Genomic DNA, 27965 nt, shown 5'->3' with positions numbered 1-27965 from the left:
TACTGCGGTGTTACCACACGACGGGGGGGACGGCGACAACGTACCAGACCCCGCCGGGCACCGCAACCGCCGCACGGCACCCATACGACGCCGCCGCCTCCACGCGACGCTCCGACCAGTGGGCCGACAACGCCCGTCTGGCACCCATCACCGGCTGACTAAGCGATACGCTGTAGCGCAGCAGAACACAACGCGCCCGGCCGCCGCCGCCGCCGCCGCCTCCCCCGCCGCTCCCGCGCACACGGAGGCGGCACCCATCGCAGCGCCCACGTCAGCGGCAAGGGTCCCGCAAACCCATACGCCTCAGTGCTCCGCACCCAATGCAGCGCCCTGGGTGCGGTGCGCCCGGCCAAACCGATACGGCCAGAGATGCGACACACAAGAAACAAGCAAGGGTGGGTGGGTGGGCCACACGTGCCCCTGGCGCCCAGCCGCCGGGGGTCTCGTCTCGCGACAAGACGAATCCCCCAAGCTAGGGCTGAATCTCAACAGATCACAGCGTGGCAACTGCTCTACCGAGTACAACACCCCGCCCGGTACCAAGTCCCGACATCGAAATATAGACACTCATGGTCGACCAGTAGGAGCAGGGCGGCGCCAGGAACAGATCCCAGAGAACGCCGCCCGAGTGCCCCATCCGGCAAACAAGTTGGGCCCGTTTGGCGTGGCGCCACGTGGGTCGACCGCGCCTAGTAAAGTCACGCATTTTCGAGCCTTTCGACACTCGGGACTCCTTAGCAATATCGTTGCCACAATGGCTAGACGGGATTCGGCCTTAGAGGCGTTCAGGCTTAATCCCACGGATGGTAGCTTCGCACCACCGGCCGCTCGGCCGAGTGCGTGAACCAAATGTCCGAACCTGCGGTTCCTCTTGTACTGAGCAGGATTACTATCGCAACGACACAGTCATCAGTAGGGTAAAACTAACCTGTCTCACGACGTTCTATACCCAGCTCACGTTCCCTATTAGTGGGTGAACAATCCAACACTTGGCGAATTCTGCTTCGCAATGATAGGAAGAGCCGACATCGAAGGATCAAAAAGCGAAGTCGCTATGAACGCTGGGACCCCACAAGCCAGTTATCCCTGTGGTAACTTTTCTGACACCTCTTGCTGGAAACTCTCCTAGCCAAAAGGGTCGATAGGCAGTGCTTTCGCAGTCCCTATGCGCACTGAACATCAGGATCAAGCCAGCTTTTGCCCTTTTGCTCTACGCGATGTTTCTGTCCTCGCTGAGCTGGCCTTAGGACACCTGCATTATTCTTTGACAGATGTACCGCCCCAGTGAAACTCCCCGCCTGGCAGTGTCCTCGAATCGGATCACGCGAGGTAGTAAACTGCACCGCACACGCGGACGCGCCGACGCACACGGGACGCACGGCACGCGCAGGCTTGCACCGACACACATCGCACGCTGTGGCGCACGGACACGGAGCCGCGGCGCAAACGCAACCCTAACACGCTTGGCTCGAGATCACCGTGACGCCGGGTTGTTATACCACGACGCACGCGCTCCGCCTAACCGAGTAAGTAAAGAAACAATGAAAGTAGTGGTATTTCACTGGCAATGTTGCCATCTCCCACTTGTGCTACAACTCTCATGTCACCTCACAGTGCTCATCCCCCCTCCACACTCAGCCATGGTCCCTCCAAAGTGCGCGGATTATTGGGGCTGTAGAGTGCTCATGGGAACATACGCTTCATCACGTGTTCCTCTTTGTGTACATGTCCATGGGGAAAAAAGGCACTAAAGCCTCCCAGTTTAGTGACCCCCTTTCCCCATGGACGTTAATAGTAGCTCAACAGGGTCTTCTTACCCCGCTAATTTTTCCAAGCCCATTCCCTTGGCAGTGGTTTCGCTAGATATAGATAGGGACAGTATCAAACATGGTCACTGGTTTGGGTTTCCCCTCCCCATATGGTGGGTGTCATTGGGGATACCCGAGCTCTGGCTCATCCTCCCCTCTGCTCCACCCCATGATCCACTATGGAGCCAGAACACTGCCTTCAGAAACCGACTTGGAAAAATTACCCCCGGTGTTGGGGAATGGACTCTCTATGTGGAGAAGCGCCTTTGGCCACCCTCAATACTGAGTGCCCAAGGGGAACCACGTGGAGGTGGCGCCGACACTGCTGGTGGCGACCCTTTCACCAGAAGGATAGCATCCGTCTTGGCATGATAGGTTTTTACGGGAGGTTTAGGGGGACCTCCTATGAACCTCCAGGTTGGCTAGGCCCTCATGCCATTGATCACTGGTTGCCCAGTATCGTAGCCTGTCTAGTTTCTGCACGTTTCTTTTTACCTCACTTTAACATACCCCTACCGCCACTGGTGTCCCAGGGACCATGTAGAGGCATCCTCAGGGCTCTGAAAGATTGCTCATCCCCCCTCCACACTCAGCCATGGTCCCTTCAAGGTGCGTGGATTATTGTGGCTGTAGAGTGATCATGGTAACATACGCTTCATCACGTGTTACTCTTTTTGTACATGTCCATGGGGAAAAAAAGGCACTAAAGCCTCCCAGTTTAGTGCCCCACTTTCCCCATGGACGTTAATAGTAGATAGGGACAGCGGGAATCTCGTTAATCCATTCATGCGAGTCATTAATTAGATGACGAGGCATTTGACTATTTCAGCCGTCTTTATTCATGTCAAGTGAACATACAACAGAGATAAATACCCACGAAGTGGGTTTACAAATGACAAATACAGTACAAACATTAGACGGACAGGTAAAGACGTGAACAGAGATGGTTTTGTGCCTGTTGACAGACGCCAGGCAGCAGCGTAGACAACATATAATTGGGCCATCACCCAACACCAGTTCGGGGCATCGTGCGCCTAATGGCAGTCATAGTGTCGAACCGCCATGCCGCCATCACAGTCCTGAGGAGTACCCACGTTGACATCGTCGCAAAGTGGTGGTCCTTGAACCCAAGCTGACACAGATCCTGTGCAGATGTAGGTGACCACACCCCCCTCCATGAGATGGTGGCTGAAGAGGTGGTGATGTTCTTGGCTGCTGGGGTCTGACTCCTAATCGCCTGGTGGACGGCTTCCGTATTGTAAACCGCGACTTTCTGCTGGTGACACTCTTCGATGTCAAGATTGACACCAACCACCTGGGCATTGATGATATAGACTGCATCGCCACGAACTGCCATGATGTCCTGCTTCTTCAGTCCCTCGGATGTCCTGAGGTGGGGCTCCAGATGGACGTCGAAGCCCCTGCGACGAAGTCCCTGCGCGACGTAAGACGATAGAGCGTTGTGTCGCTTCACTCGGGCGTCGTGACTTCTGAAGCAATGCTGGACAACGTGGTTTGCAGTTTCCTTAGCGATGCAGCCAGCCCGACAGTTAGTGTCACCAGCACGACCTCGCTGCAACCGTGCCCAGGTTGGAAGGGCATTGATCCTCGTATGGATGCAGGAGATGACGTCGCGGCCTGTGATCGCTAGTCGAGGATTGTCGACCCAGCTATGCTGCCCTGGTGTTCGGGCAGACTTCTTAAGGGTGGCGCCGTCCACCGACAGATGCAGCCGTTCAGCCCACATCCAGCCCATTTGGTTGGTCGTCCATATAACCGTATTGTTTCCCCGTAATTGCTGCTCAAGCCTCCCAATCTCACGCCCCAGAACGTCGTCTGCTGTCGCGTCGGATAGGACACCCAATGCCCGCATCTTTGCAAGCCGGTTCCGCCGCAGAAGTGGCCCTAGCCAGCGCGCTGTTGGCACTCCCAGCTCCCCAGATGACACAGGGGCATGGAAGTAACCAACAGGGACGTCTGCTGGCAGGCACAGCCAAGATCTAATAGCTGCGTGGATGGTGGTGTCCATTGCTGACAGGGCTCCTAGGCAGGTCCTCGAAAGGGCCAAGCCGTGGTGAATTCCTGGCAAGACGACGGTTCTGAGGGCATGCAAGCGCTGTTGTGGCTTTAGTGGTGCCTTGGACAGGACGGTCAGCTTTCGCTCGACCTCCCGCCTCGGATGAAAATGGCTGCGTCCGCTTGTGGAGAACTCCAGGCCGAGATATCGGAAAGTGCTCTCGATCGCCAGGGCTGGGAGGATGGTATACCCAGCCCTGAAGGTCGCGGTGTCATCGACCTTTATCTTCTTCTCACAGCCAGACGTCGTGAGGGCGAGAGTGAAGCACATTCCGGGGTTGACTTGGAGACCAAGGTCCACAAGGGCAGATGTTGCTGCATCAATAAGGTCCTGGAGCCCTCCAGGAGTCTCGGCGAACAACAGGAGGTCGTCAGCGAAAGCAGCAGCGTTGAGACGTCGTCCCATCACATTGGCACCAATGTAGTCTGGGAGGCGAGCAAGCATGAGGTCTAAGGAAAGGTTGAAAAGGATAGGAGTGAGTGGATCACCCTGCCTAACACCCCTTGAAGGCCGCACTGGACCCAGCGACATCCCAGGACCAGAGATCATCGTCACCCCATCCTCGTAGCATCCCAGGACGTATCCAATGAACTCCTCAGGCAGACCATGTGCCCTCAGGGCGGGTCTCAGGGCACCATGGTCTAGAGAGTCGAATGCCTTGGACATATCCAGGGACGCGACATAGAGGGAGCAACAGTTCACCCTGGCCTGAGTCATCGCCAAGTCCAACAAGAACGTGTTGTGCAGCATCCCATCCTGAGGAAGGAAAGCCCGCTGACGCCCGTCCAGCACACAGGTCCTCATCTGACGTCCCGCCAGGAGCTTATGGAAGACCCTAGCGAGGACTGAGCAAACCGTGATCGGACGGAAGTCAGCGGGGGATGCTGGGGCGGCCTGCTTGGGCAACAGGGATGTGCGGGCTTGGAGAAGTTGGGATGGGAGGCGACGGGTCAAGAGGAAAAGGTTAAGGATTTTAAGGAGGACCTCACGGGGTATACGGCGAATCTGGGCTGGTGTCAGTCGGTCTGGGCCTGCAGCGGAGCGACGAGGGGGGAGCGCTGAAACAACTTCCTCCATCATAATAGGGGCCCACAGTTGGTCAAAAGGAACTTCGATGGAGGAAGGCAACAGCCGACCTTCCAGACGGTCCACCCAGCCAGATGGTCGCTGGGTGAAAAGGTCCTTCCAAAACTCCACCAACTCAGGAATAGGGGGTGGTGGGTGAAGGAGCGTTCCGTCCAGAAGGCCGCTGATGCAGCGAGCAGCGCTCTTTGAGAAGGCCACTGACAGAGGGCGTACTCCCTCCTCCGCAGGGCCGGCTTCGTCAATCGTGGCTCCGACATCCGGCGGGAGGCAACAGGATTGTGCAATGGCTCCCTGCTGCCAATGGCATCAAGGGCAGCCGAAAGCATGCCCATGATGACTGAGGCCAATGTAGTTGGCCCAAGCGCCAGGATGTCATCGACTGCACTATACTTAGGCCCAGACGTCCGGAGGGCTGCCAGAGCCGACCACACAGCCTGGTCGACCATATCGACAGCTGGAGATGGGGAGGGGGGTGCTGCACACGAACTGGCAGGCTCCACGGCTGCAACTGATGGAGGAGGCCAAACCCCAACAGCAGAGAGGGCAGCAACAAACTGGGCGAACTGGTACCTATAGGCTGTTCCACGACGCTGTCCTTTTATGGACTCAAGGGAATGATGTGGGAAAGCCTTTACTAGCTCTTGGTTTAGGAACCGGGTGCCCTTGAGCTTAAGTGCTGCCTCAGAGTGGGCCAGGCGTAACAGCTCTTCACTTGACCACCTGGTCTTCACCCTCTCAGTGGTCACCTCTGCATTGGCTGTGGCAGGATGGGCATGGCGACGATATACACCGAGACCCGTCTTAGTGGTGAAGGTCCGGTGGCACTCAGGACATGTGATGGCAGATACTGCGGCTCGACCTGAACTGGTGGCGTCGGATGCAGACCCAACAACTGGCGCGGCGCCTCCTGTGGGAGTACCGCTACCTGCTTTCTTCTTTGTGTTGGGGCCAGCTGAAACGGGGACAGGGGGGCGGCAACCCCCAAGCCCCAAAAGATTCACCCCGCTCTGTCGGTCGAGGAACTTTGGAAGAGCTATACTCATGCACAACCTTCCTAAGAACCTCTTACGACCCCTGCCACGAGAAGGCCAGAGATAGGATTCCCAACTGAGAGGCTAAGCGAACCATCATCCACTCGACATCGCTAGGATACTAAGGAGTGGATAGAGAGGATCAGTATATGACACATCATGTGAGCATTAAGAGAGTCATAGTTACTCCCGCCGTTTACCCGCGCTTGCTTGAATTTCTTCACGTTGACATTCAGAGCACTGGGCAGAAATCACATTGCATCAACACCCGCTACGGCCATCGCAATGCTTTGTTTTAATTAGACAGTCGGATTCCCCCAGTCCGTGCCAGTTCTGAGTTGATCATTGAATGGCGGTCGAAGAGAATTTGCGCACCTGCGCGCCCCCGAAGGAGCACGCCAAGGCGGACGCGCCCTCACAGCAACGAAGATCCGTGGGAGGCCAAGGCACGGGACCGAGCTCGGATCCTGCACGCAGGTTGAAGCATCAGGGCACGAACGCCGCGCAGGCGCGCGCATCCTGCACCGCCGGCCAGCACGAGGCCGACCAACGGTGAGAGCAGACCACGCCCGCGCTAAACACCCGCACTTACCGGCACCCCTACGGCACTCACCTCGCCCAGACCCAGCACGTTAGCGCTGACCCACTTCCCGACCAAGCCCGACACGCCCTGATCCTCAGAGCTAATCCTTATCCCGAAGTTAAGGGTCCAATTTGCCGACTTCCCTTACCTACATTATTCTATCGACTAGAGGCTCTTCACCTTGGAGACCTGCTGCGGATATGGGTACGAACCGACGCGACACCTCCACGTGGCCCTCTCCCGGATTTTCAACGTCTGTGGGGAAGATCAGGACACCGCCGCAACTGCGGTGCTCTTCGCGCTACAAACCCTATCTCCTTGCTAGAGGATTCCAGGGAACTCGAACGCTCATGCAGAAAAGAAAACTCTTTCCCAAACTCTCGACGGCGTTTCCCAGTCCTTTTGGGTTACCCCGACGAGCATCTCTAAAAGAGGGGCCCAACTTGTATAGGTTCTGCTGCTGGGTTCCGGAATAGGAACCAGATTCCCTTTCGCCCAATGGGGGCCAGCACAAAGTGCATCATGCTATGGCGGCCCCCATCAACATCGGATTTCTCCTATGGCTTAGGATCGACTGACTCGTGTGCAACGGCTGTTCACACAAAACCCTTCTCTGTGTCAGCCCTCCAGGGCCTCGCTGGAGTATTTGCTACTACCACCAAGATCTGCACCGACGGCGGCTCCAGGCAGGCTCACGCCCAGACCCTTCTGCGCCCACCGCCGCGACCCTCCTACTCGTCAGGGCTTCGCGGCCGGCCACAAGGACCAGCCAAGACTGCCAGACTGACGGCCGAGTATAGGCACGACGCTTCAGCGCCATCCATTTTCAGGGCTAGTTGCTTCGGCCGGTGAGTTGTTACACAGTCCTTAGCGGATTCCGACTTCCATGGCCACCGTCCTGCTGTATTAAGCAACCAACGCCTTTCATGGTTTCCCATGAGCGTCGAATCGGGCGCCTTAACTCGGCGTTTGGTTCATCCCACAGCGCCAGTTCTGCTTACCAAAAGTGGCCCACTTGGCACTCCGATCCGAGTCGTTTGCTCGCGGCTTCAGCATATCAAGCATGCCCGAGATCTCACCCATTTAAAGTTTGAGAATAGGTTGAGGTCGTTTCGGCCCCAAGGCCTCTAATCATTCACTTTACCGGATGAGACTCGTACGAGCACCAGCTATCCTGAGGGAAACTTCGGAGGGATTCAGCTACTAGATGGTTCGATTTGTCTTTCTCCCCTATACCCAGCTACGACGATCGATTTGCACGTCAGAATCGCTACGTACCTCCATCAGTGTTTCCCCTGACTACATCCTGGCCAGGCATAGTTCACCATCTCTTGGGTCCCAACGTGTACGCTCTAGGTGCACCTCACCTCGCAATGAGGACGAGACTCCCCGGGAGTGTGGAGGCCGCCCCCCCGAGAAGGGCGGGGAAGCCCCATCCTCCCTCGGCCCGCGCAAGGCGAGACCTTCACTTTCATTACGCCTTTAGGTTTCGTACAGCCCAATGACTCGCGCACGTGTTAAACTCCTTGGCCCGTGTTTCAAGATGGGTCGTGAAATTGTCCAAAGCTGAAGCGCCGCTGACGGGAGCGATTATTCCGCCCGAGAGCATCCCGTGCCATTAGCGGCGCGGGTCCGGGGCCCGGCCAGGTAGGTCCGACATCCGGGAAGAACTGCGCGCGCTTGCCGGGAGCCCGAGCGCCCAAAGGAGCGAATCGACTCCTTCAGATATACCCCCGAGCAGCAAGCCAGGACACCGGGGCCCTGCCCAACAGACGCGAACCGAGGCCTGCGGAAGGACAGGCTGCGCACCCGGGCTGTAGGCCGGCGCCCAGCGGGTCGCGACGTCCTACTAGGGGAGAAGTGCGGCCCACCGCACACCGGAACGGCCAGTGGCCGGATGGGCGTGAATCTCACCCATTCGACATTTCGGACTTCTCACGTCTACCCCAGAACGGTTTCACGTACTTTTGAACTCTCTCTTCAAAGTTCTTTTCAACTTTCCCTCACAGTACTTGTTCGCTATCGGTCTCGTGATCATATTTAGTCTCAGATGGAGTTTACCACCCACTTGGAGCTGCACTCTCAAGCAACCCAACTCGAAGGAGAGGTCCCACCAACGTTTGCACCAGCCGCTACGGGCCTGGTACTCTCTACGGGCCGTGGCCTCATTCAAGTTGGACTTGGGCTTGGCGCGAGGCGTCAGGGTAGTGGACCCTCCCACACACCACATACCACGACAGGCAGCAGCCTGCGGGGTTCGGTGCTGGACTCTTGCCTGTTCGCTCGCCGCTACTGGGGGAATCCTTGTTAGTTTCTTTTCCTCCGCTTAGTAATATGCTTAAATTCAGCGGGTAGTCTCGCCTGCTCAGAGGTCGTTGTACGAAGTGTTGCACGCCACACCGCCAGCCGGCTGTGCACGCTACCAAGAAAGTACCGGTATGCAAACCGCCAGGCGACGGGTGCGCATCGCACGTTTAAGGAGACGCGGCCGGCCCCACAGGCGGCCTCGACACTCCCAGGTCTCCGAAGGGGGCAAACGCCGTGCGCTTTAGTATACGTAGCCGATCCTCAGCCAGACGTGGCCGGGAACGGAATCCATGGACCGAAATGTGCGTTCGAAACGTCGATGTTCATGTGTCCTACAGTTCACATGTCGACGCGCAATTGGCTGCATTCTGCATCGACCCACGAGCCGAGTGATCCACCGTCCTGGGTGATCTTTTCTTAGTTTCTACTGTCTCTTTCAAAACAGTTGCATAGGCGGGACTGAGACGTTTGACGGCCCCTGTTCCAACGTTCTGTGTCCAAAGGCCTCACGGCCGATGGGCTTCGTATGGCTCCACACCGGAGCGGACAGGCACTCGGGCGAAAGTCATTCATAACCGGCGCCAGGCGCCAGGTGACGCAGGCCAGCCGCTCCAGAGCTTCAGCGCTCGTACCACACAACAATTCCGTTAGTTTTGAGAAGCACGCGTGGTTCCGCACGTGGCGCATGGCTACTGCGAGCCGTACAGGTAGCGTGTTGCGTGACACGACACGCACATCGAAAGACATGCAGTCTAGTCGGTAATGATCCTCCCGCAGGTTCACCTACGGAAACCTTGTTACGACGTTTACTTCCTCTAAATGACCAAGTTTGGTCATCTTTCCGGTAGCATCGGCAACGACAGAGTTGATGGCGCGTACCAGTCGGAAGACGTCACTAAATCATTCAATTGGTAGTAGCGACGGGCGGTGTGTACAAAGGGCCAGGACGTAATCAACGCGAGCTTATGACTCGCGCGTACTGGGAATTCCTCGTTCATGGTGAACAATTGCAAGCCCCAATCCCTAGCATAAAGGAGGTTCAGCGGGTTACCCCGACCTTTCGGCCTAGGAAGACACGCTGATTCCTTCAGTGTAGCGCGCGTGCGGCCCAGAACATCTAAGGGCATCACAGACCTGTTATTGCTCAATCTCGTGCAGTTATAAGCCGCCTGTCCCTCTAAAAAGAAAGGTAATCGCTGACAGCACGAAGGATGTCACGCGACTAGCCTGGTGAGGTTTCCCGTGTTGAGTCAAATTAAGCCGCAGGCTCCCCTCCTGGTGGTGCCCTTCTGTAAATTCCTTTAAGTTTCAGCTTTCCAACCATACTTCCCCGGAACCCAAAAGCTTTGGTTTCCCGGAGGCTGCCCGCCGAGTCTTCTGAGGAACCGCAGCGGATCGCTGGCTGGCATCGTTTATGGTTAGAACTAGGGCGGTATCTGATCGCCTTCGAACCTCTAACTTTCGTTCTTGTTTAATGAAAACATACTTGGCAAATGCTTTCGCTTCTGTTCGTCTTGCGACGATCCAAGAATTTCACCTCTAACGTCGCAATACGAATGCCCCCGCCTGTCCCTTTTCGGGTTTCGAAAACCAACAAAATAGAACCGAGGTCCTATTCCATTATTCCATGCACACAGTATTCAGGCGGGCTTGCCTGCTTTAAGCACTCTAATTTGTTCAAAGTAAACGTGCCGGCCCACCGAGACACTCAATAAAGACCACCCTGGTAGGATTTCAACGGGGCCCGCCTCGGGACGCACGAGCATGCACGAGGAGGTCGCACGCCTTCGGCTCGCCCCACTGGCAGGATGTCACACAATACATGCCAGTTAAACACCGACGGGCGGTGAACCAACAGCGTGGGACATAAATCCAACTACGAGCTTTTTAACCGCAACAACTTTAATATACGCTATTGGAGCTGGAATTACCGCGGCTGCTGGCACCAGACTTGCCCTCCAATAGATCCTCGTTGAGGGATTTAAAGTGTACTCGCTCCGATTACGGGGCCTCGGATGAGTCCCGTATCGTTATTTTTCGTCACTACCTCCCCGTGCCGGGAGTGGGTAATTTGCGCGCCTGCTGCCTTCCGTTAGATGTGGTAGCCGTTTCTCAGGCTCCCTCTCCGAAATCGAACCCTGATTCCCCATTACGCGTTACAACCATGGTAGGCGCAGAACCTACCATTGACAGTTGATAAGGCAGACATTTGAAAGATGCGTCGCCGGTACGAGGACCGTGCGATCAGCCCAAAGTTCTTCAGAGTCACCAAGGCAAACGGACCGGACGAGCCGACCGATTGGTTTTGATCTAATAAAAGCGTCCCTTCCATCTCTGGTCGGGACTCTGTTTTTTTTTCTTTAAATTCTTTACTTTCAAAAGCTTATTAATTATACAATGTAGCTCACTACCTTATGTGATTAGTTGGCCGTATACATTTATACGTTTTATTGCAGCTATTCTAAGTATGATTTAGTAACTAGTTAGTAAGATCACTATATGGGAACTACGATGGGCAAAGTAATATGTTATTTAATTACTAAGTGGTAACCTAACTACCTATGGACTAGTCACTAAAGCCTGCAGCGTTACAAATGTGTCAGCTGAAAATATTAACCTACTATAAGGCCTTGCTCATTGAGATAACCCCAATGAGCGTGCCCCTGACACTGGGCAGGCCATGGTGTTAGTCGCTGCAGGTTCCTAAGAATAGTATCTATATACTAGGTCCTACAACTAACTTATCCTAAGGTCAAAATTGGGTGCGTTGTCTGGATCGGTGTAAACTGCACCCCACTCTCCCTAATCCCGAGGCGCGGCGGATTCTAGACTGAAGAAATCGGCCTTTCCGCGCCCAGGCGGTTTGGGGATAGGGTACTAGACTTCATCGGTATTTAAAGGGTCTCTATAAGGTGCTAGTTTGGTTCTCGCAGGTAGCCCTTTAAGACTTTCTGTGATACCGCGTTAGCCAGTTCGTTGATAATCTGAAAGGTGTCGCGCTGTCTCAACAGTCTAAATGTGTCATTGTGGGGTAGTTGGTCTCGTAACACAGAGGCCACATCATTGAAAAGGGGGCACTCGTAGACTACATGGTCAGGAGTACCCTCCAGAACACCACAGTCACAAGCGGGTGTCGCCTTTTTCCCGAATCGACAAAAGTATGTCGAATAGGGTCCATGTCCAGTGAGAAAGTGAATCAGTCCCCTGGTTGGTTCAATATATGACATTTCCATTCTTTCCCTGCCATCTGGTAATAAGTCAAAAGTTATGCGCCCTGTGTCTTCGCATTCCCATGAAAGTTGCCACAGCTGATCCCCTCTTCGCGTAATCTCAACTTTATTGTCAGTCCTGCTTCTCAGAATTTCCTCTATTTTCTCTATGTTCCCCTTTTTTGCCCAGTACCAAGCAGCTTGTTCCCGAATTTTGATATCTAAGGGGCAGAGTCCCATTATGACTAACAGGGCTCCTCCCGGTGTAGTACTGTATGCCCCCACTGATCTCATAATCATGTTTCTTTGCACTCTTCTGACTGTCATGGCGGGCACCACCCTCGTGAGCCTGTGTGCCCAGATTCGTGAGCCATAACCGTCTATGGAGGTGAGTATGCTATTATGATATAGTTTGATGAGATGTGGTGGGAGATGGAAGCGTTTATGTCCAATGGAGATGAGGTTGTTGAGTACTTGTAGAGCTCTTTGTGTTACAGTTTCAATGTGCCTGCCAAATGACCACCTTTCATCAATGATGATGCCGAGATATCGAGTCTCACATCGCCTGAGAACTGGTGAGCCCTCTATCCTGACAGTTGGGTTTCTGACTAGTTGTCCCTTTAGAAGAAGGTATGTGGACTTGGCTGGTGAAATCTTCATCTTGGTGTTTCGGCACCACAGTTGAAGTATTTCTATTGCTCGCTCAATCTTAGGCTCTATGTCTTCTCGGCTTCGGCCGCCGACCAGTAGGAGGAGGTCATCGGCGTAGGCTATCACCTCCAGCACTTCGTCACTTTGCTGTAATTTGTCTAGTAAAGGTTCCATGTGGATGTCCCAGAACAGGGGACCTAGTGCGGAGCCCTGTGGACATCCCTTAGTGATTGTTTTTCTTACCCTTGTGCTGGGGGATGATAGCGAGACCTCCCGATCCTCGCAATAGCTCCTCAGACACCCATATAGCGGCCCTGGACACTCCTTCTCCCGTAGACAGGAGAAGAGCGAAGGCCACCACAGGTTGTCGAAGGCGCCACTTATGTCCACCATGATGCCGACCATGTACTTGTACGAGGTAGAGCCACAGACCTCAGCCGCCAGGGCGAATGCATCAGGTGCCGATCGCCCAGGCCTGAAGCCGAATTGCCTGCTGCTCATCCCGCACAGCACTCGGTGTGCAGCCAGTCTGTCAGCCAGCAGTCTCTCCAGAACCTTCCCAAGCAGATCAAGCAGGCAGATTGGTCTGTAGGATTTTGTTTCTGCTGGGTCTTTGTCAGCACCTTTCTTAATGATTACTACATTTGCCCTCTTCCAAATTCGAGGGAACTTTTGCTGTCTGAGACACTCATTGTATAGGTGAGTTAGAGGGGCGACTATCTGGGAGGCCAGAAATTGCACCAACTCCGCCACAATGCCATCTGGCCCGGGGGCTTTCCCTCTCTTCAGGGATTTCATGTGGGCAGCTACCTCCTCTTCAGAGAAGGGGTAGACTGCCGTATCATTTCCATATGCATTGCTGCTGTAGGTTTCTCGCAGCTGCCGTTGTTCGTTTGTTTCTCCATCCCCAGTATCATCAGGCAACAGGGACTGGAGAAGGACCTCAGCAGTTTCCTGCCAGGACTCCGTCATCCCATCCCCACACCTGACGGTTGAGAGCTCCATCGGAGAGCGGATTTTTTCCTGGACAAGCTTATAGGGAACTCCCCAAGGGTCTAGAGCAAGTTGGTTCAGAACGAAGTGTTCCCAGCTTTTAGATCTTACTTCACGTAAGTGTTTATGGAAATTTTCTTTCGCTTCCCAGTATAGCTGCAGCCATCGTCGTTTTTCTAGCCAGACGACACTGCGCTGGTAGTGCCTCTTGAGCCTTTTGACAGACCGGCGCATCTCCTCTTGTTCAGCTGACCATGGTGACAGAGAGGCCGCCATGGCCTTCCTCCTAGTTGGTACGGCAGCCTTCACCACTTGAGTTATTACTGTCATCAATTCCTCAGCTCTATTGTCAACGTCAATGTCCAGGTGTCCGTCACCTTCTGGCAGTGCAGGAATGTCGCACTCCCTAGCAAGTTTCTCCCAATTGGCTCTTTTGTAGTTAAATTGCACCTCCCACCCCATGGCCCAGCGGCTCTCCCTGTCTCCCATACTGAAAGTGATAAGATTATGGTCACTAGTGGTGGCGTTCTCTACAACTTTCCAATGCTGGATTAAGTGCGCAGCATTAGGCGTAGCCAAGGTCGCATCAATGTTTGTGCCTTGGCCACCTCCCGCCACGTAGGTCGGAGGGTTGCCAGGCTTATTTGCCACCACCAGCTGCAAGGCCATGATGGCCTCTTCTGCCCTCTCTCCGTTTGGGTCCCTGGTGCCGCTGTACCATAGGGGGGATTTAGCATTTATGTCAGCAGTTATAATTACTTTCCGCCCCCGCAACGCCGTGATGACTGTGGTGAGGTGCGCCAAGTGTCTCTCAATGTCACCATACTGAAAATACATGTTGATGAAGATAATGATTCCGGATGGAGACTGCAGCTCCACGACGTTGCAGTGGCTAGTTGTAAACTGTGTTAGAACTGTGGCTCTTAGGAGTTTGTTGGTTATAATTATTGCCGATCTTGGGTCTTCCCCTCGACTTATAACTTGCCAGGTCGCAGCTGTGAAAGCTAATTTTCCATTTAGGGAGTATGGCTCTTGCAGACAGACCAGATCCAGTCTCCTCCCCTCCACTTCCTTACGTAGCTCCTGCATCACAAGTCTACTGCTATGGGGGTTAAGTTGGCCAATGGTGATTATCGTCATTTAGTTGTTATGGAAAATATGTGTGAATTCTGTCGTTAGGCCAAGTCTTGTCCCAGTCAAATGTAATGCGTCCATTTGCCAAAACTGCTTGCTGGTAGATGTCAACCAAGTCGAATTTTTCGCCACGTCTTTCGAAGACTTTCTTTAGTAAGTCCCGCAGGGCTCTGAAGTCGGTGGGGAGATTCACTGACTTGAGTTGGATTCTGTCCATTACCGAGAAGGTGACTCTCCTACCATATTCATGTCCCACCCAGACCACGTGTCTTAAGGCAGTGGTCAGGGTAGTCGGCTGCTCTAGTCTTGCCAGTTGCATTGTAAATTCGAGGTTTGGATAGACTCTGACTGGGTCGATGGGTGGCAATCTCACGACAGGATCTATTGTGGCTGGTTCACTAGAGCTAGTTATTTTGTTGTCCTGAACTGGTTCATTTGTATTTCTGTTCTCCTTCATTGAGATTGCCGGAGTCTCTGTTACAGGATGCCATTGCCGTTGATCTTTACTCGGCCTTCTTTCCCGGCTTTGGGAGGAGAGGGGCCTGACTGTAAGAGGCTCAATTTGAGTTCCTCTGTCAGTTGTAGTAGAGTCCGTTTGAGTACTCGCCTCTTTGGTATTGATTGTGGCATCAGTAAGCGACCTCAAAAACAACTTAAAGGCACTTGCCCTCATGGCATCCCTCCTCCTTTTGCTTGGGGATTTTCTTTTGGGCATCCTGTTCGCTTTGGCTTGTTCAGCCATAGTCTATTCTCGAAATTAATCTTTGTTCCAGCAGTCTGTAGGTAGGGCAGTTTCGCCCAGAGGCGCCACAAGGTTTTTTGCCCCATCTCTTACAAGGGATGCAGACTGCTGCAGCCCTACAATCTCTCCATACGTGTCCATCCTCACCACATTTTGAGCAGGCTGACCCCCCTGGTACAGTGCCTCAGAACGTGGTCGAGGTCTCCACAGTTGTGGCAACGCGGTACCACAAGATAATCTCATGTATTTATGGCATGAAAGCCCATATACAGTTTACCCATTGAAGTTAATTTCCTCCACATTTGAGCGGAGACCTCAGCGACGTGGTGAACCACATCACGGTCTCAAGGCCCTGTTTTAAATCTCAGTTTAAAATTTTCCTTGAATTCATCCTCTGACATCTCCTCAAAATTTTGTGCCCTTACAGTTTCATGTATTTCTTCATTTGTCATAACTGCTGGTACATCATAGAGGATGACCAACTGGTTTCATTTCCTCGGTGGCTCGCATTTGACCACCGAGTTAAATTTAGCATTGTTTAATAATTTTGCTCTGTCCTCTTCGGAGGCAACTTCTACAATAACTGAATTTCTGCTTGGTTTACCCTTATTTATTTTAATCTTATCTTTTACTGGGTTTATTGTGGTGGTGAGCAACTCTTGTATTTTCCTAACGCTAGTGTCTTGACAGGGCAGGGTCTTTAGGAACACTGTTGTGTCTGCTTTTTTTGTAACTCTTGCAATGGTGTCCTTTGTTGTTTGTGGTTTTGGTGGCGCTTGTGCAACCATTCCCGCCCAAGTCTTGGTAGGTTGTTTCCTCAATCTTTCATTCTCTTTCTCCAGCTCTTCTACTCGTCCCTCTAGCTTGGCGTTAGCGATGGCCCACGCCGCCAACTCATTCTTGATTATTGTCAGTGCTGCCTGACTGATCTTTCTATTTTTAATATTTTGCTCAAGGAGCGACGTGATCCTTGAGTGTCTTTGCAGCACATTTTCCTCGTTTGCCTGTCCTGAGGAGCAGGTACAGGCATCAAAGAAGCTCGCGATAGCGCACTCGAATCACTCGTCGCTGGTGTCTCCATATTGTACGGGTGATAAAAACGCGGTTGGGAGCCCGTCTCTTGCCCCGGACCAGCTCCTCTGGCATGGGGGGGGGGGGGGGAATTCTGCAGCTCGCCCACCGACCTCGCCCCTAGGTCAAGGGCACTCCAGAACTGCCGGGTTCAGTGCGCCATTGCCAGCGCACTGGTCCCTGTCGAAGGCCTCGTCGTCGACGATTTCACACGACGCTCTTCGGCAAGTGCACCCCGCACTCCGGAGAGGCGGATGCACCCCTCGCCCTTCGCCGCCTACTTGCCCGAGCTTCCACCAGAAGGCCAAGGACCCACTCCTACTCAGGTGGTGGGTCGGTCCCACAGTCGTTCGGCGGTCTGGACCCATCTAACCTAGCCCAGGCGATGTCACCCCTTCCTGGGTTTGGCAGAACACACCCCAGTTACCCAGGGGCGCGGCGAAGCCCCCTTGCCGACTCGCGCCATGATCCCACACCGACAAACGAAGTCGCCGGCATGCAGAGCACCTGCTGGTCTGTGCCCTGCGAACAGAAAGGGACTGGTGTTCGATCCCTAGACACAGCTCCCCCTGTGCCACACACCCTTTGCTTTCGCATCAGGTTGGGTCACAGGTCTCCCTTTTGTCGCAAGGCAGAATGCCAAGCTTATCATCTGGAACCACGGGAAGGCGGAAAGAGCTACTTGGGAAGGAGAGGCTATAAGAGACGCGTCACTTCCCCTGAGAGGCTGCCGCAGCACACCCGACTGGAAGCGATACGCCCCAGTGCGAGCTTCCATGCCTTACGGCGCGCCGGCAACGGGCGGGCACGCGCCAAAACGCGCCGTCGAGCCACTGACCTCCCGCCAGACTCGGGACTCTGCATGTATTAGCTCTAGAATTACCACAGTAATCCAAGTAACGTGGGTACGATCTAAGGAACCATAACTGATTTAATGAGACATTCACGGTTTCTCCTTAGTGCGGCTTGTACTGAGACATGCATGGCTTAATCTTTGAGACAAGCATATGACTACTGGCAGGATCAACCAGGGAGCTGCGTCAACTATGGCTGCGCAGCCGGCAGCCCGGGAGTGTATCCCGGGAGCCCACGCGAACACGCAAACGTCTGCTAAATTATTCTGCAAACAGGAGAAGGCTGAGCTCCCTTGCACAATACACCTCGGAACCCTCTCAGGTCCCGGCGGCGCGCAGCGCCGTCCTAAGTACTTGGTGCCCCCAGGGGCTCAGCATTCGTTTGCAGGGTATGGGCTTGGCGACCCCGGGGTTCCTGAGCTGGGGACTGGTAAGCGCCGCCAGTCCCCTGTCACCGTAACCTCTAAGCATACTTCAACGACCACCGTGCGGCGCGGCTGTGGAATGTTGTGTGTCTCAGGGAATGGGGATCTTGGCTAGACCGCCCGGATCGCGAGGATGGACCAAACCTCTATAAAAAACCCCTCAATCTTCCGGTGTGCTCCGCGCCTATGAGATGCATGGCTGTTGAGGTGGAACAGTCGCAAGCGGGCAACCTCTGGGGCACCTGCCACACCCCAGTTGTATAGGGCTTACTCAGGCATGCGGGGCTCTGTCTGAGCGGACCTTTAGTTCCCTAGCTGCTCGTGGGATCGAGATGGAACCCTCGAACTTTTCTTTTCCTCCCAGCGGAAAGGGTGGGCCGCTGGTAGGTTCTAACACCCAATCTAACAAGAGGGCTCATGTAGCCAGTCCTCCTGATTCAGGTACTAGTAACAGAACGCATTCTGCTTCTCAGAATGTGTTTCTCATAATTAAAAGAAAAGATGGGAGTTTTGAAAAAGTTTCGCCATTTTATATACAGAAGGGCTTAGAGGGTATTGCTGGCACGTTAAAGTCTGTAAAGCGCCTGCGCAATGGCACCTTGCTGGTTGAAACATCTAGCTTCCAGCAAGTCCAGAACCTTCAGAAGGCACACTTTCTTGGGGAGTTTGCGATAGAGACTGACTTTCACAACACCTTGAACTACAGCAAGGGTGTTGTGACTTGCAGAGATCTCGTCAACATTCCCCAAGACGAACTGAAGTCTGAATGGTCCCGGGAAGGAATTGTGGACGTGCAACACGTTATGAAACGGGTGGATGGTGCTCTCATAAAAACTGACTCCTTTATTCTTACATTTAACAGCACCAAATTGCCAGAGCATGTGAAGGCAGGTTTCCTACGTCTCAGTGTACGGCCTTATTACCCCAACCCCATGCGGTGTTTTAAATGCCACCACTTTGGCCACACTACTCTCGGCTGTAAAGGGGAAGCCACTTGTGGGAAATGTGGTAAAGCCGCTCATGAGGGAGTTGATTGCTCCTCTCCTCCCAAGTGTGTGAACTGCTCTTGGGATCACCCTGTGTGGAGTAGGGAATGCAGAGTTTTCCTTGAGGAACGGAAGATCCAGGAACTTAAAAGCACTAAACGCATCCCGTATGGTTGTTGTTTGTTGTTGTGGTCTTCAGTCCTGAGACTGGTTTGATGCAGCTCTCCATGCTACTCTATCCTGTGCAAGCTTTTTCATCTCCCAGTACCTACTGCAACCTACATCCTTCTGAATCTGCTTAGTGTATTCATCTCTTGGTCTCCCTCTACGATTTTTACCCTCCACGCTGCCCTCCAATACTAAATTGGTGATCCCTTGATGCCTCAGAACATGTCCTACCAACCGATCCCTTCTTCTGGTCAAGTTGTGCCACAAACTTCTCTTCTCCCCAATCCTATTCAATACTTCCTCATTAGTTATGTGATCTACCCATCTAATCTTCAGCATTCTTCCCGTATGGTGAGGCAAAGAAAATCTACAAGTCCATGCAGCCGCCCACGTTCGCTGCCTCCTTTTCTTCTGTTCTGAAACAGCCTGTCTTGAAAACCGATGCCGCTACCCAAACGGAGGTTGCTACTGTCAGCACTAGCACCTGCGTTTGTCAGTGTACATGTGCTGCTGCCATTCCTGTGAAGCCTGCTGCTCCCTCCCGGCCTTCTGACCAGGCTGTGGTAGCTGACATCATGGAACTTCCTGCCCCTTCCCGGGTCCAGTCTTGTGTACTGCCTAGTGCTGGTACACCCCCTACTGCTTCTGAGGTTTTGGCTCCAATGCCACCTCAGGCCAGAAAATCGAAGCCAAAGACAAAGGTGAAGACTCGCCCACTAAAGGAGACTGAAGTTCTACAGTCTGCTGATGTGGATGTCATTCTCTCTGACGTCTCTCTCGACTCCTCTTCTGAGGCGATGGAGGTAGATGTCAGACTGGGGCAATCGTCTCGCCCCAAAACTGAGCCTCCACCCGTTGTGGGCTCTCCTCCCCGACAGAAAGTGCGACTGAAGGTACTCCCGCCCTGATAGATGGCTCCCATTATTCAGTGGAACATGAATGGATTCCAGGCACATGTGGAGGAACTGCACCTCCTAGCACAGCAACGCCCCCTGTGCTTGTGTTTACAGGAAACACATCTCAAACAATCTGATGCTCCTGTACTCAGGGGCTATAGGTTGTATCGCAAAGATGACCTGACTGGAGACAGGGCCAAAGGCGGAGTCGCCGTGCTTGTCGATAATGACCACCACTCCTCTGCTCTCCCCCTGGATACTGACCTGCAAGCAGTTGCAGTTGCAATTTATTCCGGTCGGAGGCTTACCGTTTGCTCCCTTTATTTACCCCCTCTGGATGCAGTGAACTTAGAGGCTCTCACAAACCTTATCGACCAACTCCCCCGCCCATTTCTCCTCCTGGGAGACTTCAATGCCCATCATGTCCTGTGGGGCTCCACTTCTCTTTGCGCTCGAGGTCGAATTTTGGAGGGCCTCCTAACATCTCAAGTGTTGTGCATCCTCAACACAGGTACTCCGACTCATTTCTCTAGTGCTACGGGGTCTTTCTCAGCCATTGACCTATCTTTCTGCTCTCCAACCCTCACTGACTCCGTTCACTGAGAGGTCATTGACGACCTACATTCCAGCGATCACTTCCCTATCCGCATTCATCTCCTGGATGGTGTATTGCTGGAGCAGCGGCCACCATCGTGGATGATTGGCAGGGCTAACTGGCCACTGTTCACTCGGTTGGCTGTCTTTGACCGCCACACCAGCGTACAGGAATGGGTGGATCACATCACGCTTGTGATCCACCATGCTGCTGACCTGTCCATACCACAGTCTTCTGGCACTCTTAAGCGGCGCCTTGTGCCTTGGTGGACAGAAGAGTGCCGTTCAGCCATCCGTGACAGGCGTGCGGCTCTTCGCCGATTTAAATGCCGCCCAACAACGGTCAATCTTACCGCCTTTCGTATCGCGAGAGCCAGGGCACGCCGTGTCAGTAAAGAGAGCAAGAAAAGGTCATGGCAGGAGTTTCTGGACTCCATCAACCGTTCCACTTGTTCCACAAAGGTATGGGAAGCCATCCGGAGGATTTCCGGTAAACGCAGCCGTTTACCAATAGCTGCAGTCCTGAACCAGGGATGCCTCCAAACGACACCCAGCGCCATAGCTCAGTCGCTGGCAGAGCATTTTGCACAAAGTACTGCCACTGCAACCCAGGATCCAGCGTTTCGTCGCTACCGTGCGACTGTCGAAAGAGCGAATTTGAACTTTCGGTCGAACGGTTCTGAGGCCTACAACTCCCCTTTCTCCATGTGGGAACTTGAGTCGGCTCTTACTGAGACTTCTGACACTGCACCAGGTTACGACCGCATCCGGTACTCCATGCTTAGACATCTTCCAGCGGCGTCAAAGGAAATCCTCCTTGAATGTTTTAATCTCATATGGCACACGGGAGTGTTCCCAACCTCGTGGAGGGAGGCAATCCTCATCCCTCTCCTCAAACCAGGAAAGGACCGCACATGTCCCAGTAGTTATCGTAGTATCGCCTTGACAAGCTGTGTCGGAAAGACCCTGGAACGGATGGTTAACCGTCGTCTGGTCTGGCTGCTAGAGACCAGACAGCTCCTTAGCCGCTTTCAGTGTGGATTCCGAAAATTTCGATCCACAGTCGACAACCTGACCCTCCTCGAGGCGGCTATTCAGCAGGCTTTCCTCCGTCAGCATCACTGTATCGGTATCTTCTTTGATATCAGTAAGGCATATGATACTACTTGGAGACACTGTATTCTTGCACAACTGCATCAATGGGGCTTTCGTGGCCGCCTCCCTATTTTCATTCGGTCTTTCCTGTCTCAGCGGTTTTTTCGGACCCGCGTTGGTAACACACTGTCTGATCGCTTTGAGCAAGAGAACGGTGTCCCCCAGGGCAGTGTTTTAAGCGTTACCCTCTTTGCCATAGCAATCAACAGTATAACGTCTACAGTGCGGAGTCCAGTACAGTGCTCCTTGTTTGTGGACGACTTTGCTGTTTTCTGTTCCTCCTCTAGTGTTGCATCCGCGAGCCGTCAATTGCAACTAACGGTGCGGCGGTTAGAGGAGTGGGCTGCAAAGACGGGTTTTAGGTTTTCTGCCGATAAGTGTGTTTGTGTTCAATTTAATCGTTCTCGTCGTCTTTTTACGTTGCCTGCCTTGCATATGGGGGATACTGTCCTACAGTTTGGAGACACAGTGCGGTTTCTAGGCCTAATTTTTGACTCCAGGTTGTCATGGTTGCCACACCTACGTGACTTGAAAGCCAGAACGCTGAAGGCACTGAACATCCTCAAGTGCCTCAGCCACAGGTCTTGGGGAGCGGACAGGGTGCGTCTCCTTCAGTTTTATCGAGCTTTCGTGCGCTCACGGCTGGACTATGGCTGCACAGTATATGGGTCAGCGAGGCCGTCTTATTTGCGGATCCTTGACGCTGTTCACCATGCTGGGATTCGACTGGCTACGGGTGCTTATCGGACCAGTCCCGTACCCAGCCTCTGTGCTGAGGCTGGCGAACCGCCACTTACCATCCGGCGGCAGCTCCTGCTGGTGCGCCAAGCTTGTAAGTTTCTTGCAGCTCCCAGCTCGCCTGCTCACCATCTTGTTGCCCATCCACCTCTGGATCGCCTTTTTTCCCGCCGTCCCTGGGCTACGTTGCCGTTTGGGATCAGAGTGCACCGTGTGCTTGAGTCCCTCGGTGTGGAGTCTGTACAACCCCAAATCCTGGGTTTTAACCGCCTGCCACCCTGGTTACTGAAGAGGCCACGTGTGATTTTAGATTTATTGCAGTACAAGAGAGATTGCACTCCTGCCACCGTTTTTAATGCAGCATTTTCTGCTATTTTATCTGAGCACCACGACTATGTAGCTGTTTTTACGGATGGGTCGAAACAAGGGGATTCCGTGGGTTGCTCAGTTGTTTTTCCGGATCGTGTCCTCAAGGTCCGCCTGCCTCAGACTTTTACTGTCTTTGATGCAGAATTGTCTGCGATCTTGCGGGCACTGGAGCCGATGAGACTTTCTTCCTCTCTTAAATTTCTTGTCTGTTCCGATTCACTCAGTGCCCTTCAATCCTTGCACCGTTTGTATCCGGCGGATAAAGTAGTCCAGACCATCCAGGATGCCCTCCTCCGACTACAGCGACTAGGGAAGGTTGTAGCTTTCTGCTGGGTTCCGGGGCATGTCGGCATTGCTGGGAATGAACGGGCAGATCTCGCAGCCAAGGAGGCGTGTCTTGATCCACACGTATCTCGGTGTGCTATCCCGTTGCACGAACTCACCTCGCTGTTGAGCTCCAGAGTCATGTGTCGGTAGGAGGATGAGTGGCTGGAAGTAACTGACAATAAGCTCCGTCTAGTCAAGCCCACAACGCGTGTGTGGTGTACTTCCTTTCAGCCCCATCGACGGGACGAGGTTCTCCTCACTCGGCTTCGAATAGGCCACAGCCCTATGACGCATGGCTTCCTGCTCCGGCGAGAAGATCCTCCATAGTGTGGTGCTTGCGGCGTCCAGGTCACTGTGAGCCACATTTTACTGGATTGTGTTTTATTTTCTGACCAGCGGGCCTCGGCTGATTTGCCAGCGGACCTGCCAACTCTTTTAGGCAACACTCGGACGAATGTGGTTCAAGTTTTAAAGTTCTGTGCCTTGTCAAATGTTTTTACAAAGATTTTAGGGAGCGGATTTTAATTTTCTCACTGTGTGACAAGCTCGCCCATCTTTTCTGTAAGTGGCCAGCCAATGACACATTCCTGTGTCATTCTTGTTGCTCTGTTTTCCCTTCCCTTCGGTTATACTTTCTTATGTAGTAATTTCCCTCTTTTCCTGTTTTCTTTGCATGTGTTTTTCAGTTTTATTAGGTATCTCCACATTCGTTCCTTTTAATGTGTGTCAGGGCGCTGATGACCTCGATGTTGAGCGCCCATAAACCCCAACACACACACACACAGTACTTGGTCGGGTGCGGGAGAGGCGCAATCGCCCGGAGTTAGGCGAGTAGGCGCTTTAGGTGCGACCATCCGTGCTCCCAACTTAGCTTGCCGCTGCCAACAGAGGCCTGGGAGCGTAATGTCGTCGCATAGCCGGCGGGAGACAACACGCGCCACCTACGGTGACTGGCAGCTCCAACGCCAGCGCCACAGAAGGACAAAAGCCCCACTTGGGTGCCGAAACGAACTCTCCCTGCACAGCGCATGTGCCAACACGTCCGCACAGCTACGGTACAAACCACGAGCGAGAACCACTGGGGCGACCGAGCAGCACACGGCGTCGCGGCGCCAAGTGCTGGGCGGCGGCGCATCCATAACGCACACAGTCCTCAATCAGATCAGCACATTGCAGATGTCCACCGCACTTCGCACCAGGCCCGCGAGGACCTACTTCGGCTGCACGGCGCCGCGCGCAGGGCGCGCTGGTGCGCAGCTGCGCCGCCTGCCGCGTCCGTCGGCCGGCGCGCCTGCCACTGGCCGCCCCCACCAGCCGGCTGTAGCGCGTGCGCCCACGCACCGCGCTGCCAGCACGCAGGGTGGCCCCCCCTCACCGGCCGGGGACAGTCCCACCCAGCCACTGCCGCGTATGGCCTCACACCCAGATGCCATTCACGTTCGTGGGCATAGTGGGTATCGCTGAAACAACCGGTTAATAGCTCAACCGATCGTCGCCATCACTGATTCACCTCTAGCGAGAACAACCGCACCACAACGGGTTACCAGTTGTTCATTTGCGTAACTTCACCATCAAACGTAGACGTCCATCGCCATTTGCAAATTCAACGATTATTGCATGCCTGTGTCAGGTGTCACGACACACTATGTCATCCCACATACACGCAACAAAATGTGCACACCTACAGAATACGTGGTAGGTGGCCCCCGTACGTATGCAATGTCCATTGCGCGACCGACTGTCAACCAGCCTCTGTAGCATATCGCAGATGTGGAACGCGGTGCACCATGCTGTCACGTTGTGTGAGAAGAGACGACTACGTCTGAATACATGCGGAACTACATCAACAGACGGCTCATGCTGATCGCCATCCAGTGCCTCCGTTCGTCCCACAAGTCTCTAGGGCGTACCACACTGCTATCCACCTCATATAGGGAGACGACACGTAGCTGAGTGCACAACATTTGGACCGTATGGTTCGCCGTTCTTGGGCGCCGTCGTTGTACGGTCACACATGTGCTATGGTGTATCATTCAGTACATAAGGACCGACGTGCAGTACAGTGTGCGGTCTAGGCATACGACATCAGTGGACAATTAACACAGGCCGTACCAGAATGTAGACTGAGTGCTTTGGCATGCGCATGCCAGTGAACAGCTGCGAAGGGCATTGAACTCGCAAACTCCTTACTGACCAGGTTGCGAAGGCGGGGGGGAAGGGGGGGGGCATGTACATTCTGCTGCCATCCACATTACAGTGTATAGTAGGAGCATGTGGAAAGTAAGCAACACTTGCAAGGTGTTTAACATGAAGCGTTACACAGGGGAACTTGCAGTGCGAGTAGCGAACAATACTGCGGGGGTTGCGGTTAGGCAACACTACAACTAATTTAATGAGTCGTATGACACTTACAGAGCAGGTTAAGGCCCAACATGGGTTGGCTTAAGGCCCAACGTGGGTTACGTTAAGGCCCAACGTGGGTTAGGTTAAGGCCCAATGTGGGTTTCATTAAGGCCCAACGTGGGTTAGGTTAAGGCCCAACTTGGGTTACGTTAAGGCCCAACGTGGGTTAGGTTAAGGCCCAACGTGGGTTAGGTTAAGGCCCAACGTGGGTTATGTTAAGGCCCACCGTGGGTTAGGTTGAGGCCCAATGTGGGTTAGGTTAAGGCACAACGTGGGTTAGGTTAAGGCCAAACGTGGGTTAGGTTAAGGCACAACGTGGGTTAGGTTAAGGTACAACATGGGTTAGGTTAAGGTACACATTGTTGCAAGGGAGTGTGTATTGGGGTGGGGGGCAGGTTCGTTAATAGTGATTATAGTAAGTGGATGTCTACGGTATCATCAGATATGTCATGTCAGGATGCACTTTTGGCTCATGACAGGCGGCGCTCCGGTTCCGTGCTTGTGGCAGGCGAGTGGCAGAGATGTGTCTTTCATTCCTGCCATTGCTTATGTGCTGTGACACGAGGCAGTGTTGTGATCTCGGGTGCACCCCTGTGTAGGACATGTGTGGGTGTTGGTGGCTTAACTGAGCAATGGTGGTTGTCGGAAGAGTGGGATATTCTGTTTTCTCAGTGGACCTCCCAGTCTGTTTATGATAGTGTGGATGTTGTAATGTGGCGAAGAGGATGCACTGGGTGTTGTTCCATACTGGTGCTTACATATTGTGTCTGTGTGTGTTACAGGCAGAGAGTAGTGTGTGACAGAGTGTGTGACTGACGTGTGGTTGACATTGTGCACTCAGACTTTCTGCATGTATAGGGACAGTTGTACATGTTATCTATATTCAGATGGCTCTGCTTCTATTACTAATCAGTGCCGTGTATCAGTTTAATCTGGTTCCGGTCAAGTGCTGTTCTATCTCTGTACAGTAGTAGAAGTGTGACTCACCAACGTACTTACTCATCGTGGCAGCTTCCCCTGGTGTATGGCATAAGATTATAAACAATCAGTCTATTAGTCGAAACCGGTTGTGTGGCAAAGTCACGTGTCTGGGGTGGGGGAAACTACACCCTGCCGGTGGGTCAGGGCTCAGACAAAGTCTCCCCACACTGGGGGCTCGGACACTTATTACTCGTCCGAGTAATATATTGAGGAGGGCACTTAGCTATTGCACCGAGTCTTTGCGACTGCGAGTGCAACGCCCACAGCGACCGACATAGACCGGGAGCCTCCTAGCTGATCGCGCACCGACTTTCAGCATGTATAGGGACAGCGGGAATTTCGCATTTTGGATAAAACTATTTTTTTTTTTACTTTATTGTTATTTTAAAACCTGTACAAATCAGGTAGGCTGGCAGCGGCACACTACGCCGCTCTTCAGCCAGAGCGTTTACAACAGTATAAGAACGGAGAATGATAGTGAACAACGTGACGGGCAAAAGAGAGATGTCACAGAGACACAAAAAACACGGAGTCGTTCACACGTGGCGATAACAACACTGAAAACACGTTGGCACAGCGCACAGAACACTGATGAATCCGACGGCACAAGTGAACGTAGTAGTGGGACGGCGGACACCAAAAAACACTAAACGACGTCACACACACGAGACACAGAAGGCGATGATCTCCGGCGCGCGAATGTTCGCTATGCGTGTGCGAGTCCAGGAAGAGGAGGAAGGGGAGTGGGAGAGCGAGAGAGGAGAGCAGAGATGCCACGGGCAGGGGAGAGAGGGGGGAGGGAGGAAGGGGGAGAGGAAGCCCAGGGAAGAGGGGGGAGGGAGGGGACGGGGAAAAGGAAAAAGAAGAGAAGAGAAGAGAAGGGACAGAGGGTGCCGAGAGGAAAGGACACCGGAAGTGGGGGGGCGGGGCAATGTCAAAGTTGACAGGAGGGGTAGATGGAGGGGACGAGGACATCATCAGGGAGAGGGAGCTGGAGGAAGCCACCTTGGGAGAGGGTAAGGAGGGTGGAGAGATGGAGACTGGGCGGGACGTGGGAATACAGGCGCGGCAGCGGGCGAGGACAGGAGAGGATCGGGGATACGAGCGGGTGAGGTGGATCAAGTGTACGGGAGGTGTACAGGATCCGTATCCTTTCAAGGAAAAGGAGGAGGTGGTGGAAGGGGATGAGATCATACAGGATCTGCGTGGGGGAGGGGAGACGGATGCGATAGGGGAGGCGGAGAGCATGGCGTTCAAGGATTTGGAGGGATTTATAAAAGGTAGGGGGAGCGGAGATCCATGCTGGATGGGCGTAACAAAGGATAGGGCGCATGAGGGATTTATAGGTGTGGAGGATGGTGGAGGGGTCCAGACCCC

General features: G+C 53.6%; 1 long non-coding RNA gene and 1 pseudogene across 1 annotated transcript in view; both read right to left on the bottom strand.

The window, feature by feature from the left end:
* LOC126474986 (uncharacterized) overlaps window positions 1–27965 on the bottom strand; it is a 490806-nt gene that overhangs the window by 312286 nt on the left and 150555 nt on the right. The window contains exon 2 of the long non-coding RNA XR_007586622.1: window positions 9950–10026. This is a non-coding gene — a long non-coding RNA (uncharacterized LOC126474986). The remainder of the gene's footprint in view (window positions 1–9949; window positions 10027–27965) is intronic.
* On the bottom strand, window positions 459–8960 carry LOC126475647 (large subunit ribosomal RNA; annotated as a pseudogene).

This window comes from Schistocerca serialis, chromosome 4 (genome assembly GCF_023864345.2).
Source record: "Schistocerca serialis cubense isolate TAMUIC-IGC-003099 chromosome 4, iqSchSeri2.2, whole genome shotgun sequence".
Lineage (NCBI taxonomy): Eukaryota > Metazoa > Arthropoda > Insecta > Orthoptera > Acrididae > Schistocerca > Schistocerca serialis.
This window is presented reverse-complemented; position numbering and strand designations above follow the sequence as displayed.